This window comes from Diorhabda carinulata, chromosome 2, assembly GCF_026250575.1.
Source record: "Diorhabda carinulata isolate Delta chromosome 2, icDioCari1.1, whole genome shotgun sequence".
Classification (NCBI taxonomy): domain Eukaryota; kingdom Metazoa; phylum Arthropoda; class Insecta; order Coleoptera; family Chrysomelidae; genus Diorhabda; species Diorhabda carinulata.
Genome location: NC_079461.1, coordinates 8,097,905 through 8,114,010, shown reverse-complemented (window position 1 = coordinate 8,114,010; position 16,106 = coordinate 8,097,905). Strand labels below are relative to the sequence as shown.

At 31.0% G+C, this 16,106-nt stretch overlaps 1 protein-coding gene across 1 annotated transcript in view; it reads left to right on the top strand.

Moving 5' to 3' along the window:
• Positions 1 to 16,106, top strand: part of LOC130890767 (uncharacterized) — a 661,979-nt gene that overhangs the window by 463,539 nt on the left and 182,334 nt on the right. The window lies entirely within an intron of this gene.

Here is a 16,106-nt window from a genome sequence, read left to right as displayed (position 1 = left end):
TTATTCCAGAAAAGGAAAAAAATCAAATGGTACAACAATATTCAATTCTTTTCCCAAAAAAACTTTCTCTCACACCTTGTACTCCAACGAGATACCGCGTTTTCCAGATATTGAATTAAAATAAATGCGTGTAATAATTCCACGTTGCTCCACTTCAAAACTTTGTAAATGTTTCTTTCCCATACCACAGCAACACAAAGTGAACAGCACCCTCTACCTCCTACTGCGGTGTAATGTACATTTCTGACTTCACTTCGGAAAAAATATTTCTCGACTTCCCTAATGTTTCATTTTGGGTGTTATGTTAAAGTTTCAGGAGTTTCTGGCTCACACTCTTCTAGAAACGTAGAGAGGAAAAGGAGGCTTTCGTGTGCCTTTCAGGATAGGACTTTGTTGGATTATATCTTCCATTAATTTTGTAGGCTTTGAAAGGGCTTAGATAATTTGAAAAAAGCAATAAAATGTAATGAAATTGAATAATTCCTCCCATTATTTCTAGTTAGTCTGGAATCTCTTATGCTATCTAAAAGATTAAGTCATATTGATTCAATGAAGGAGTTATCAACTAAAATTGCGAAAGAGATGGAAATAGGAAAAATTTTCCAAGGAGAAAATAATTTCTGTCTGATGACTTACGAGTGGAGTTCCAATAATAAGATACGACTTAGCACCAGAAGTATAATAGGAGTATAGTCTTTCTTCAGAAACAATTGCCAGATGCCTGAGCCCAACTATTCCACTGTTCAACGAGGCAAAAGATTCTTTGTTACCAGAATTTCGGTATCTGCTAATCCTGCAGTTTGTCGCTCGACCTCGTCATCCGTATTGCAGCATTTCTCTTTGAGATATGTTTTGAACTCGCCAAACAGAGCGATATATCCAAGCTATAAGGAAATCCTTAAACTGATGATTCCACAGACCTTGATTATTACACTGGCAAAAATGAAGACGCTTGTTATCGTGAAGTAAAATAATTCTCTGCGCGTAATGGTAAACAAACTGTATGTTTTTCTCTGGCATACATATAACCAGGCGGGACACTACATAAGCATCTCTAAATGTCTCACTAGGCTACCCCAAAGTGTTATAATCAAATGTCAACCGATTTATTGGTTAACTTCCCTTGCGTTTATAGACTTATCATATCTGTATCCATTGAAAAGTACTCAACAATTTTCTAGTTCATTTAGTTTCTTCTTCTTTTGTAATATTTCCTTTTTGTCATTGTTCGCCTCTACCTTAAAGTAGCTCATAATTATTGCATCAATTAAAACGAAATCTTTCTACCTCAGATTGGTTAGATCCAGATAGGTCAAGTGCCAATGTACAGATGTTGTTCATGATCGCTGAGACACTTTTGAAACAATGGTAACCATTAAAAATGACTTTCTTTCATTCGAATTAGTTTTTGTGGAAAGCGCTTTCTCGAGACATTTCACTGGACGATTTTTGATTTTGTTCAATGGGAATTTGTAACAAAATATGAATCTTCTTTTCACCGGCATCCAAATTTTTTATGGGTACCAATGAAACAATCTCGTCATCATGTCTCCAATCAAATTTACTACTGTAAGTCATTCTTCATCTTAAACTTTTATTTTCACCCAATAAATGATAGTAACTTGGAAAAAACATTGAACTTTCTGATCTTTAATACATTAATACTTAACTTAACTTCATATTTTTTTATGTTTTTTAAAGTGGGAGGAACTTTCAATCGTTTTTCTCCTTAACCATCTCATTTCCATATTTAAAATATTTGTATTGCTTGTAAAAAGTAGTATTCCAATGTTATCACACAAGAAAATTTCTACTACTTTCTTAGCTCCTTGGAACGAAGCTTAATTCTTTATTCGATATCCATGTTACGAGAAAAACACTTTTAATACCGTTTTACTGAAGCAAATATCCAATCGTAAGCTGCAGCGTATTAAAATTAACTGTATATTTTAAATTATTTTATGTTTCATCAACAGAGTAGTTATTATATTATTTTAGTTCTTTCCTACATAATACTCATATTTTCATTTGGATAAAGTAGATATTCATATTTCTGATGAAATATTACGTTGAGTTCTTCCCTGTACTTGGCTGTTTTGCCTTTGTTCCTGCTTTTATTATTTCATCCAAATGGAGGCGGTATGAAGGTTATGTCTTTTATACTAGGACATTAACTTGTTATTTATTATTCACTTAGTTTTTCACTATCTTTATCTACAAATATTATGTATAACCTCTTAAATATTGTTGTATTTCAAAATACAGTAGTTTCCAGTATTGTAGGAATAGCTTAAAAATAATTCATAATCATTCCGATTTAAAATTCAACAAAATGGAATCTTTCAGTATAAATTGATAATGCGGTTCGCCAAATAGCAAACGATTTTTTGCTTTGCATTATTTGGATTTTACAGCAAATCCATCCTTCAAAGCTTTTTTACAATGATTCATGTCAATAGTTGTATCGTGATGTTGTTTCTGATTTTTCAGCAACAATGAATAAACAAGCGAAAATGGCAAATGATTATATTAACACACCTGCAATTTGACCACCGCTCTAACCGAAGATGACTAACATCAAGATTTCACAGAACAGCTGTTTGCGTGCAATGGAAATAGGAATAAAACATTATTAGTAATTATCTGATTACGGTACTGTTAAGCACAGCAACTTGTGATTAACGATTTTGAAAAATTTTTGAAATTTATTAAGAAATTGATTACTGAAAATGTATTTTTTATTTTTTGATCGTTTTTATAATAAATTAGTAACTTTTTCTATAGAACTCGACAGCTGATACTTTGAAATACTATGTTTCGCAGGCTGCAGATTCATGATTCGATTCAACGACCACTCCAATGCGGTTAACAAACATTCGCGAGCAGCTTTCTCAACAAAAATCGCTTGTACCCGTATTTATAATGTGTGTGAGACTAGCTTTAGATTTGAATTGATAAAATCGAAATCGGAAATCGAATTTTTGATAATATACCAAATGAAAACAAGGTGAATAGAGAGTTCAGTTGAATATTTCAGATAGAGCAACTAGAATGACGAACATTGAGCATAAATTGGATTGGTAGTGAATTCGTGGATAAATTGATACGGGATTTAGTTAACAAAATGGATATAATAAGACGTGCTTGAATTTATCTGTCTAAATAATATAAGTTGTGAGTTAATATAAAACATTCTACTACTATCATAATTCGTCATAACTGTCCTTATATTGAGAATAACAGTGTTACTGCTCCATTTATTAATACACAGAATATTATAGAACAGATTTGGAAAGCTCAGTTTCATCGTCAGAATTAAAAATGTTCCAAGAAATTTGAAGCACGAAATGTACTACATATTGACTGAAAACCATAGCAATGAAAAACGAAATAAATGATTACTTCTTATGAAAAGGACTAAGCTGAATTTAATTTAACCGAGTTACCGACGTCTTGGAAAGAACAATGAAGCTGGGGTAGCAGTATACCTATGTGGCAAGGAAAGATGCAGAATAATGGTCATAATGGGTAACATTTTGGAAAACATTGAAAAAAAAAAAGAATAGGACGGACCCAAAAAAGTTATCACTGTCACAAAGGTTGAAATAGAGAATCGTGGAAAAGGTAGAATAGACTTTTATGGAAAAATGCTGAAAAATAAGAAATTTTATGATGAATCATATCAATAAAATTGTTTAAGAATGCAAATAGCGGAGTTTGTTTATAAATATCAATCTTAGTAACGTCTCTAAAAAATCGTTTCTACCAACCATACAATTTTAAGTCCCGTTATCGAGCCTTTAAGCAATAGTTGCTATTTAACATTTGTAAACTCATTTAATTGAAAGCTCATATGAATATTTATTTTACTACAATCATGAAATACCTGAGATTAATTCAATACAATTAAATTGAAGATACTATACAATATTATTCTAGAATGACAAAAATGGTAAATTCCATATTTCTGAGACTTGATGATTTGGCTGATAGGCGATGATCTAACCACCAAATAATTTTTGTTATAAATCGTTAAAACATAAAATTCATTTTTTATATTGTAGTTGATTCAATAAATGATAAAATATTAATAACAAATGAAAACTGATATCGAATCCAAGCTATTTATATTGTCAACATTGAGTTAGAAAATTCAACATAAAATAGAATAAACTAATAGAATTGAATAAGGTGTGGTAAAAAATTATTTCGTCCATATTATCCAACAAATATTTAAAATTTTGTGTACAACCTTTGACTATCGGATTATCTACTAACGAAACTAACATATGAAATCTACATTAAGACGCACATCATCTCTAGAAATATATGATTCCAACAGTATAATAAATGATTATTGTAATATTTGTTGAGATTCCTTCCTTTGTTTGCATTGCAGCATTCCTCAAACAGAATCTTTAGTTACATTTGTTTAACTTATTTGATTCTACCCCTCTGATATTTTGCTACAGTTTCCGTTGCCAGACAACGAGATCTTTCCACCGAATGAAATAGATATATTTTCAGGTACTTCTAACAGTTATCTTGTGAACAATGGAGCCCTCGATTTCTACACGTAAATAATACAAGCTTCAAAATTGTGATGTTAAAAGAAAGCACTTTAAATCAATTTTTCATTAAAGTTGAAAGAAACGGTGGAAAAATCTGAGTAGGCTAATGAAACATTTGAAGCATGAATATTTTGATGACAAAATATAGTTGGTGGATGAATTTACTTTAAGATAGAAAATGAAAAAAATTCTAAAATTGAGGAGACGATTTTTATAAACGCTTTTAGTGAGTTTCAGTTTCTCATAAACGAAATAGGAATATGCTGGTACTGCCAAACTTTATTATTATCAAATTAATTCTATCGGGTGTAGCAATATATAATGTCGTCTATTATTATACAAGTATTTTTCACTGTAAAACCAAATCAACTTTAAAGTAAGTGGCCTTTGTTTTTTATTACTTGTGCTCAACTTCGGATAACATCTTATAGTATATGATTCACGAGTGTATAGTGGAGGTTATTATTCATGACATCAAATTAACTGTACTAGTAAAGATTTTAAGTGAGTAGGGGGGTTTTCTTTTTTTAAAACCATCGCCTTCAGATGGTGATTAATTTTCATATCTGATAACAACAACAATTTATGACTCTTTCATTGCGCTTTTTTTCAGTAAATTCATATGGAGTCCAATATCCAAACTGTTGGACCTTGCCAAGGGGTAATTTTTGGAAATAGTTTGAAACTATTGCAAGTAGATATGAGTGCCACTGCTCTCAGTTTCCGGTTTTTGGAACCAAATTTGGGTTTGCAAGAGCAAGACCAAGACAGAACATGTGAAACTTCTGTGATTTCCTGTTTTTATATATAAATAGTGCTTATAATTCTAGGGTCAGAATTTTTTAGTCAAAATATAGAAGAAAAACTTCTTTCAACTGTGTAAAAAATGATTGACGAATGCATCATCTTGGCTTGGGCTCTTCATACAGAAGTTGCTGGAAAACGATAGGGATGTAGGTATATTTGTTCATCCTTGTTCATAATGGAAAAATATTTAAAGGAACGTTTGGTTTCCTATAATTATTATTTTTGTTTGTACTTATAAAATTGATAACTAGTTTAATGGTCATCCTTACTTAATTAGCAATTAACTGTAAATACACAGAACGTCTTACTATCACACAGACAAACCTAAATAAGTGATATACATGTTGGAATTTGCCCTGAAGTACTCAATGTTTGAAACCGAAAATTTTCTTCAATAAATTGCGTCAAAAAAAAGAAAATGTGGAAGATTAACAAGAGCCTAGATGCCAGATCAAATCTTGGTCTTGTACTCGTATTTAGTCATCACCAAGTAGAAAATTTGTATTCTATTACCCTTATGTTTCCAGTTAAGAGTAAAATTGTATAGCAATTCAAATCAAAACACTATTACTATTTTCCAATCAAAAAGAACTGCTTCTCTCGTCCCAACATCATATAGTTTACTAATTGGTTTAATAAACAGAAAATTGTTGTTAGCTACTAATAGGATCCCTCAAGGGAAATTCTTAGAACCATTTTCCGCATAGTTTCTATTTCTGTGGTCTTGTCTGTCTAGTACAATTTGTGTTTTGTCATTTTCAGCTGTATTATCTACTATGTAGCCTATAGAAAAAACAAAAACCTATTAAAAAACGAAAACATAACGCAACAAAACAAAATTAAAATGTACAAAACCCTAATAAGATGAAGAACTTGAAAGAACCGAGAGAAAGATAATCACAGCTATAATAGGTCCAAACATAACATAGGAGGGAGAAAGGAAAGCAAAGATAAACGAAGAAATAGAACAACAGCTGAAGAAGCAAATATAGTGAGATACATGAAAGCACAAAGACTCAACTGGGCTGGGCTTATAATAAGAAGAAAACCAATTGAAATGATGAAAAAAATAACGCATTGGATCCTATTGTGGCTAAGAAGAGGAGGCAGGCCGTGAAAGAAAGAGAAATAAAATAGAGGAGGACATGAGAGCAATTAATACAGAGAATTGAACGGCAAAAATGCGGAACCGAAAGGACTGGAAAATAATAACAAAAGCAGCCACGACAAACTATAAAGAAAACAAAAATAAAAAACGAGAAGTAATAGACCTCAAAAAAGGATTTTAAAGCGCTATAAGCTATAGCTTTAATCCAAAGGATGGAAAAGCTTGATGATGATGATTATTGGATAAATATTTTGAGACATTATAGATATCGAAACTGAATGAAACGCGCGTAACCATTACGAAAATTAAGATATTTTTTACTGCTAAAATATAAGAAAACAAAAGGTCTATATCTTTTAGAATATTTTGTTCACAAGTGAAAGGGCAACTAATCTCAATAACAAGAATGACAGTAATGCTATTTAGATTGATGATTTGCAATAAAAATTCTAACTTTACCATCCATAATATTTTCTTTTCCTGATTTATTTTCAATAAATTTTTTAGCCTTACTTACAATATTTCGAATGTGTCATCAAGAATATTTTGATCATCCTCTATTAGAGTTGAATCAATGGAATATGCTATCATTCGTTTTGATTTATTAGTTATGAGTACATTCAAAGGTATCACATGGGCTTATTGTACGATCCACTGTCAAGCAATATCGCTGAGATTCCATCATTTGCCTCACCCATTTTTTAAGTCTTCCATTTATTTCATTCCTTCTCAGTATAATCATTCCAGTAGACCACTCTTTTGGCATTCTTCCTGATTCCCATACTCTTTCAATGGTCTTGAATATATTGCGCCTCAGTTTATCTCCCCTTATCTTATTATCTCATTTTTCCTCATACTTTCAAATAGTAAGTTTTCTTACTTTCATAAATTTTTGGAAAATTGACTTTTTTGATAATGTTTGTTGCACTGATATAATTCCACATTACACATAATCATTATCTGAGGTATCCATACTATTATCCAGTTATGTTACTCTCTTTTTTTTCATTTTTTGCTTTGTTCTCGTATATATCCCTATTTATTATGAGCAGTTTGTATCATAATTCGTACCTATTTTAACCAAGCTTCTTTCTCACTCTAATTTTCATTATATATTTCTCATCGAGCCATTCACATTTTTTCTGGTATCTTTTGTATCAATAACTTCAATTTAATGCTTCTGTAACTACTAATATCACAATGAAAAAATGTTGATACACTTTCTAAGAATCTTTTTAGTACTATACATAAATACTAATCCTCCAAGACCAAACGGGTTTGATGAATTTTACATTTCTTCTTTTGGTTGTAATACGATTTAAATCTTCTTTCCCTTGAGAATTATCTCAAAACTGTTGTAACTGAATCGTTAAAACAAAATTGTCACACGCCTCCCGTGAGTCGTACGATAATCCGAAAACTACCGTCATTTTCTCTGGCAACATAACCTAACACTTTAAAAAGTTAAGATGGTCCAAAGGGATCTATGATAAGTGAAAAGATGATCCCGATGAACTTAAAGTAGTTCGAATACTAGGCCAGCTGAAGATATAGAAGAACTATAACAATAAAATCGGGAGTAATGAATCATGTTCCTAATATTCTCAATCATTTACTTTAAATTACTGTTATGATTATTATATGAAGGCGTATGTATACATTTATCATTTTGCACAGGTTTTTAGAAACTTTCAAAATGTCTTATTTTCTAATTCTTTCCCCCTTTTTAATGATTTCAAAGAGTAACTAGAAAGAACTTCGAGAAATATTTTATTGTTTTGTCAGTTTCTTAAAAAGGCGACGTGATTCAGGAAATAACAAACATCAAGTGTTTTGTGTACCTAATGTGGAAAATGGATAAAATAAATGAATAGATGCAGTGCAAATAAAAGTGAGTAGTGGATAACCTTATTATGTATTACTCTACAATTAATATTTTTTGGGGGTTTATTATATTTGCATTTCAATAAATGTGATGATTAAAATTAAATGAAAAAAATTGATCGCCGATTTATTGAAATGTTTTGCATACTTTGGGTTTTTTAAGCAACATGTTCACATCGATCTCTTCGATTGCAAGATAGAAAATAGCAAAATTATTTAACAAAACGTTCGCTGTTGATCTGTTATATACAAAATTATTCTAGACTAGGCTGTGAAATTAACCTATCAAAAAATCTTTTTCTTGTCTGTACAATTGTGTCATATATGCTTGAAATTAAAAAATGGAAATTATTGTTACGAACTCGTTCACCACGTTGATCGTGAATCCGATCTTGTCCGGCTATGATGGAAATATCTAAAGCTTGGCGAATGTGCCGATCATTTTGTTTCTTCATATGTTTTTATATACAGCAGCGATTTGTTAACATTGTTCTGAGAATCAATTGTTAGGAAGACGACTTTATTTATTTTTTTTTACTTTCTAGAATTATTTGAGAAATTCTTTTTGGTATAAATTCAGGGTTATTTAGTCAGTAATTAATCTGATGTCATCCTGAACACATTGGGGTAGACAAGTAAACGGTCTGTTTATATAAATTAATTTGTTAAGAATTAGATATGTCTATAGAAAAGTATTAGTGTATAGTTAAGTGGATGGTTACTAATTTAATGTTAGTTTATAAATAAATTAAGTAAATAAGCAATGAACCTGTGTATGAGTCCGCCCCACCATATGATATACTTTGAATAAATAAGAGAAATGTAACATTAATTTTTGGATTCTATCGTAGATAATAATCGTAATTATCAACCATCTTAGTATTTTTTTTTATCGAAGTTGTCATGTATCAATTCCATTTGTTAACTTAACAGATTTCTAAAAAAACTCATAACAGCATTCTATTACTTTTTCAACTCAAACAACACGATCACGCTGTTTTGTGTTTTGAAATGTATATGAATTATTTTCTGAAACTATTTATTATTTTTCATACGGACCTTAAATATTTTGATACAATTGAGTTTTGTGAGTGTGTAATATTGATATTTTTTGTCAAGTTATTACGATAATATTCACTTTTACCTAAGGAATATTTTCTATCTTTCCATCACCGTGGTTGATTTCCACCTACCGATTTTTTTTACTATTAGGGATTGAACTATTGTTTAATACATTTTTATTTTTGCTAAAATCAAATGATGGTCTATCAAGAACACGATATATTTTTTGGACACATTGTAAAACATAATTTGCAGTGATAGATATGTTTTTATATCTACCAACTCAACTAGAAACACCGAAAATTATTAAAAGTTGAAAGGGACAAAATAACACCTTTTATATTTTATCAAACTAAAAAGTGAAAGCTAATTCTGGACAAATACATGAAGCTGTTTATTTTACGATATACTAGTTTTAGAAAAATGATTTCATTTATGTTTGGAGTAATCACCATCTACATTTATACACTCTTATAATTCAAGCTTTCACATCTTGAGGTCAATTTTCTTTTGGAATGCTATGAGTTTATCAATGTTTCAAACGGTAAATGAAGAACAGTGCCTTCCAGCTTGTGCCTCATTATCAAGCGATATCTATCATCTTCCGAAGTCTCTTTACTGGTGAACCAAAGTTAAAACCGTGCAAGTGGCAACAGCTGAAGACTTTGTTTTCCACTTCAACTAACCTTGAAATCGTACTAGATCATAGTGTGCTCACTATCCCATTACCAATTTTGATAGCAAATCGTTTTTTCCGGTATTTACTGTCTGATAGTCAGTGCTTACTATTGGACGATGGAGTATTTGGAAATTCAGAGTTGCCAGCAGTAACTCCTATAGTTTCATTTCAAAATATACACAGCGATCATCGTATAAGAATAAATTGAATTTATTTCAACGCCCTAGAAGCATTAGAACATTCAAATTCTCGTCACTCATGCTATTCTAACATTAATAATAATAATTAAAGAGGCATGTTATCAAGTTTTTTAAACTATAATTAATTCAGTATTCTAATTAAATTGCAAATTTAATATCATTTTTATAATTAGATCGTTGAGCTTTCGATGCAAATATTCATTTCCGTTTATACATCACCATTACCGGCCTAAGATATAAGAGAAAACGTGTCACTGTAACTTTTTGACTCTTTCGGCATCTCAAAACTTGTCACGTTACATGTCACGCCAGGGTCACCATTGAAAAGTAGCAGCGAGATGCTTCAATTTGTACGCTATGTCGAACGATGTAAGTCTACTCCCCTATCTTTTAAAAGGGCTCAATTTTCTAGAATTACTGTGTTTCAACGTCAACAATAAGAAAAACTATTGTTATTTTAACAGTGAATTTTCTCGTATGCTGCACATTTGGTATCGTTACAGCAAACAGATGAAAATTAAAAAAAAAAAACGTACGAGGGCGGTGTGATAGAATTGTGAGTTTTCAATGAAAAAGTTGGTTTACTGGAGCGATTATTATATATTTTATCATACTCTTCTTCTATTTATACGTATTTTTTTAGAATTAAAACAATTTCCCCAAAATAAGTATTATATTCTTTATCAACATAACAGAGCAATGGCAAGCGCATTGTTGTGTGTAAAGAACGTCATTTCTGCAACGAATGTGGTTTTCTTTCCTTCCTTTGTCTGTCATATTTAAATCCGAATAATTAGCTTCGTCCTAAGCTTTTCTTGAGACGCAGAGCTCCAGTTTCTATACTGACTTCTTAGTAGTCTGTTTAGTGTGTTTGTTTTCATATGTTATGCCCATTCTGATCAATTTTCTAGCATTCTTCTTACATAATCTGCTACCTCATTCTGAATTTTCATTTCGATTATCCTCATTATTCTCCCATTTTTCAGTTATATAAATTAAAATGTATCTTATGTAAGTTTGGAGATTATCATCTTGCTTTTTATTCTCATTATTTGGTTTTTCTCATATCATTTATCTCGAATATTCGCAGATATTTCATAATTTGTGTTTCCTCTATCAATCTGTCACTTGATATTTCTACATCATGTCAGTTGAATTGTTCTATTGTTGTATTGTGTTGTCGACGGTTGGTTGACATCAGATTGGATTTTTGGCTTTGAATATTGCTTTTGTCTCTTAGATAAGATTCTTGCATTATATCCATCTGCCGTTGATATTATCCTATGTACTAGGCGCTGTAGGTCATCTCCATTACATGTCCCATAACACTTTTAATGATAGATCTCCCATGATTCTGTCCATTAAAATATCGAATATTGAATTATCCTGACCATAATATATACTTCTTTCGACAATGGTTTGAATTTATAATGCGAGCGGGTTTTTAATAAGCAGTAAAGAAACGTAGCACCCACCTTGATGTTATGTTTTATATATCATTCCATGCAGAATCTTGCGTTTGGTGACATATATAATTAACGTAATTTCATTTCATGATCTTTAAGTAATTATTGACACAGAGTAACTAGATATGTACAAGCATTTAAAAATTAATTGAGAGAAATGAAACCCAAAAACAACGAAGCAATATAGAAAACTGACAATTCATAACTTCGGAGTTATCGTGAAAAAATGATAATATATGAAAAGTATTCTGTACCTGATTCGTAAATTGAGCCACAGGATGAGGAGGGTGTTAATCCTCATGACGAGTCAGTTAAGTTGAATCTGTCCCATGTATAAAACGGAGATGTCAGAGGAAAAATCTACTTTTCTTATGAATGAATCTAATCAGAACGAGGACTATCGTGATGCGCATCAAAAACAGAAGGCCTACAAAATGTTTAGATCTTCAACTTCATTGTGTAAAATGCATTCATTAGTAATCACAATCAATCAATGTCCTTAAAACAGTGAAACAAAAAATAACATAGAAAGATCATAGTTTGCGTAATCTTATATGAGGAGTGACCAAACAGATCATTATTTTCCTTAAAATTGCATTTAATCTATAAGTTTATTTCGAACGCAAACTGTATTCAGATAAATTGTTTATATATTAGTATGCTAGATTTGTTTTCATAATTTTATTTTTCTTGTTGTCAATGAGACAATCATTAGATTCCTAGAGTTACTTCTTGATTATCATCAAACCAATTCATGAGCTAAACCAAGTATTTTAATGAAGAAGTTGGAGTTCTTGTTATTTGAAACTGATTAGTGTAATTTATAGAATATCATTTAAAACCACCATTTATTGATATAAATTCTTGATACTTATCAAAGATACTTGTTATAATGCACTAATATATTATCGAGGTATCGAGTTGGATGATCCCTCCGAGTGAAGCAACACCACTGGATTTATGGCCCCTTTGTCGGGATTAGCAGCCTTATCCTTCTACATGAGGCTATTGCGCCCTAACCATCAGTTACAAATGCTTATTATATGATAGAGATATATTGCATCCGCATGTTTGGGATACGTAGAAAGGCTTTCAAGATAATTTCACTAGAAGAACAGGTAATGCAGAGTCGAATTACTTTCGGAGAAATTGGGGATGACATTTTTATTAATTTATACGACAAGGAAGAAGATTACGTTAAGATTCTTCCTTATTTTACCCCCTTTAGGAATAAATCTCCGGTAATTGACCAAAGTTGTAATTTAAGTGAGACTTCAATAAAGAGAAAGCTGGAAATTTATTGTAACGTTTTCGTATTTATTTACACTCCTTCTATTAGTGGGGAAAATTAATAAGCACTATCTCTTACGTTCTTAATTTATTTACACACTATACAATACTCTCAACTTATAATAATTTATTATATTATATAATTCGTTATTTTTACTACGACTATTCATTTAACACTGAAATTACTGCGCTACATAAACTTATTCATATACCACAAATAGAATTCTAGTTCTAGAACTAAAAGAAACACAAGAAATAAATAAATAGAATTACCTATACATTATTTAGGCTCGACAGAGCCCGCTTATAGACCCATTTCGAGAGCTTGTTCCTAACAGCTTATTAGTTTCATGTTTTCTTCAATTATTCGACTATAGATAGTATTACGAAATTTATTTCTGTTTATCATTTAACTCTAGTAAAGCTGTGCTGGATTCAAAAGAGTATTCGATGAAAAGGATTAATCGTGAAAATTCTCACAAAATGAGCGAAGTAATACTCCATTTGAATATTTTTATATTCAATATTGAAGATGAAAATCAAAAATATTGGTCATTCAAAAGTTCTCTTTAGAGTAGCAGAATTACACTGTTCACTACCAGTAGACCAAAACCCGCAATTACACTATTTGACGGGCGATCGTATAACGGAATTATTATTTTCAGAGGCTGAAGGTAAACTGAAACCTATTAACTTGATATACGTATTCATACTGAATTTTCCCATTAATGAACTTTTTCCGCAAACAACAATTCCAGCGGAAAACACCACTTCGGCGGGAAATTTTGTCCTTTATCCGTATTTGAACTATTCTTATAATCCCAATGCTTTCAAATGAGGCAAAAAGTTCATGATTTAATACAATTTTACATTATTTATGTTTATTTCATGATAATGACTGACATCGTGCTCAGTGTTACCTAATTTTTCTGTCCGTCTATATTTCAATTGAGCTATATGCTCCTTAACAGTCTATTATGCCCTTATTGAGTCGCATCTCCGATATACCCTTCCATTCTGGGAACGTGTGGTGCGACTCAATTTGAAGGAATATTCAAACTACCAGAGAGAGCTGTTAGATATTTACTCGAACTAAATAGCAGTGATCACTGCAGGGACATCTTTAAAAGATCAGAAATTTTTACTTTTCCTTTCTTATTTATATTTGAATCCGTTTGCCAAATTCGTAAGCACGCTTCTCCCATTTCAGAAAGGACATTCAACGGCTATCCCCTTAGGAACGTGGAGCATGACCTTTACCTACCCACTTCACTTTCAGAATTAGTTCAGGGCTCAATATTTTACAATGTAAAAAAATGCACAATCACTTGCCAATTGAAATCAAATCGATATCATTGTTTCGTGCATTCCGCAATAATTTGAGGGCTTATTTACTTAAAATGCCTTCTACTCTATAAACGATTCCTATTCTAAAAATAATATTTAATTCCGGGCATGCTACATACTGGTAATTTTTTCTTTGGACTTATATACTAATTATCACCTATTACTAGTCTCTATAATTTTGTTACTCATTGTGGTTTTCGACTGTATATTGAAATTTTATTTTCATTGTTTTAGTTTTTACACGTTTTTGCGTGTATAAATTGTAACAATTTTTTGACAATAAAGCATTTCTCTCTCTCCTCTTTAGTATGCCCAATATACTCCACAACCATTACAGTTAATTTTATAATTAACACTCTTTTCAATATGTAGTATATCAACCTTATCCAATAATTTCAATGTATTGCTGGAAATAAACCAATTTCAATCCCACTCTGTTAAATATACTGAGAGAATTTTTCCTGTTTTTTATTTTGAATTTGGAGAAAAAGGTTTCACGTGTATTTTTTGAAAACCTATAACGGTTAATTAACTTTCTACAATTCTCTTATCAGAACAGTTGAGTACAGCCACATTAAAGTTAACAGGAACTACTGGATTAAAAATGAGAATCTCGATGTGATATGAAATTTATTTCAAAGAAGCAGTTATGACAAGTGAGAACATGAAGTAACAGAAATAATAAAAGAAACATAGTCATAAGGAAAATTGATATCTAATTTCTCATATAAAAATGTGTCTGTAATTTAAAATGGATTCAACCGTTAAAAAACTGGTTTTATGGAAAAATTTTTAATCGGAGGGCTAAATTACACGATTGTTTAGATCTAATAAACATGTATACAGGTTGTTCTTATATAAAAATGACGTTATAATCGATTATATTAAACATCAACACTAGCTATTTGATTTCTATTTTCATAGGGTGCGTGAAGTTGTAATAACTGCCACATATCAAATTACAAGATAAATGAAACGTAATGTCTTCATATATGGATAAACAACAAATGCCCGAAAAGTGAACATAGGAAATCTAATTAGTCTTTCACGGGATGTTCCAATTTTTACAGGGGTCAAGGTTACTCATGGCATGAGTAAGTTAGAAAATATCCAATATCCCATATCCAAGATACTCCTGTCAAGGTATTGGAGCAGCACTTGGTGTTAGTTCCGCGACATATAATTGAATTTCACCTGATCATTTCACTGAAAAATATTATTATTTGTTGGATGCCATATACGCCTAACGATTTCAAAAGGCAGAGCGAGGAAGAATTACGCTGGCAGCTATAGAAATATAAAATAATAGTGAAAATAAAATTTTATTCTTCTAAAACTCTAAAATAGTGACAAGTGATAAAACATACTTACCATTTCATTATATTACTACCATAGCAATAATGCAGTAAAAGCAAAGTCTGTCAAGAAAATTCATCAATCATCATGATTTGTGAAATTTTGTATTTTTTGAACAAGTAGTTGTCTCCCAATTTCCCTAGTCAATTATTACAACTTATAATTAAAACAAAAATTGGAAATCACATAATTCAAACATCGTTTAATTGGCTCTTAACAATTCGCTTCGTATTCAATGACTGAACCATACTTTCTATCTCCACTGTCAGTATAAATTAACATTTTTGTAGCAGAAAATTCCCCAACATTTCTAATCTGTATTATACGATACATCAA